Source organism: Mandrillus leucophaeus, unplaced genomic scaffold (genome assembly GCF_000951045.1).
Source record: "Mandrillus leucophaeus isolate KB7577 unplaced genomic scaffold, Mleu.le_1.0 Scaffold8, whole genome shotgun sequence".
NCBI lineage: Eukaryota > Metazoa > Chordata > Mammalia > Primates > Cercopithecidae > Mandrillus > Mandrillus leucophaeus.
In genome coordinates this window covers 5,154,285-5,155,503 of record NW_012108696.1, presented here as the reverse complement: position 1 = coordinate 5,155,503, position 1,219 = coordinate 5,154,285, and the positions used below count along the sequence as shown (strand labels likewise).

The 1,219-nt window shown below is 44.5% G+C and overlaps 1 pseudogene across 1 annotated transcript in view; it reads left to right on the top strand.

The window, feature by feature from the left end:
• The first annotated feature begins 932 nt into the window (after positions 1 to 932).
• The window catches only part of LOC105530128, a 56,785-nt pseudogene continuing 56,498 nt past the window's right edge, over positions 933 to 1,219 (top strand). The window contains exon 1 of the transcript XR_001004600.1: positions 933 to 966. The product of XR_001004600.1 is annotated as a putative EGF-like module-containing mucin-like hormone receptor-like 4 (transcript). The remainder of the gene's footprint in view (positions 967 to 1,219) is intronic.

Below are 1,219 nucleotides of genomic sequence, written 5' to 3'. Positions count from 1 at the left end.
TCTTTCTCCTTTTTAAAAATATTTTATTTTATTTTAGGCTGGGTGCAGTGGCTCACGCCTGTAATCCCAGCATTTTGGGAGGCCGAGGAGGGCCAGCCTAGCCAACATGACAAAACTCCGTCTCTACTAAAAATATAAAAAATTAGCCAGTCGTGGTGGCGGGTGCCTGTTATCCCAGCTACTTGGGAGGCTGAGGTAGGAGAATCACTTGAACCTGTGAGGCGGAGGTTGCAGTGAGCCGAGATCGCGCCACTGAACTCCAGCCTGGGTGATAGAACGGAAAAAAAAAAAAAATTATTCCACAATGTCAGCATAAGTCAAAACATCATATTATAGCCCATAAGCATATATAATTATTTATGAATTAAAAATTAAAAATAAAATCAATGACAGCAATGTAAAAAAAAAAAAAAGAAGAAGAAGAAATGAGTAGTTTGTCTGGTGGAGTTTTCCACTCTTGATCTTGCTGATTGCCATAGAACAGGATTTTAAATTCCAGCCGGATATTTCATCAGATGCATCCGTTTTTTAGCATTTGTTGAGTGATAAACTTGTTCCCTATAACGAAATGTGCTATGACCATCCTTGCAGGGTCTTTTCCTTGAGAGAGTTAACCAGAGGTAGAATTATTGGGTCAAACGAGAGGGAGAGATGAAAAGTTTTTTGTTTGTTTGTTTGTTGGTTGGTTGGTTTCGAGATAGAGTCTTTCTCTGTTGCCCAGCCTGGAGTGCAGTGGTGCGATCTCGGCTCACTGCTACCTCTGCCTTCTGGTTTCAAGCAATTCTCCTGCCTCAGCCTTACATTTTGATAAGCATTGGCCACGTGGCTTCTGAACTTGGGACCATCAGAAATCGGATTTCATGGGGCTTATTCATTACAGGCACTCTGACCGCGTCCTGCTTGAGAGAGATTGTTCCCGGCATCTCAGCGCTATGGGGAGCAGGTGCTTCCTGGTCCTGCTCTTGGGTAAGTGGAACTAAGAACTCCCTTCCCTTCTCCTCATGCCCCTGGTATCCTCGCTTGATTTACTCCTTCAAATCTGGCATTTTCTCCAGCATTAACTGCGTGTGCCTCTCCTATTAGAAGCTCTCATCTCGAGTCAGGCTGGGCTGCCACAAAGCAGAACTGAAACAAGGACTCGTGTGCGTAAATAGTTTATTTGGGAGGGGATCCCAGGAAAGGAGGGTGTGGGGAGGTCACACAAGGAAGGGTGAAGAGC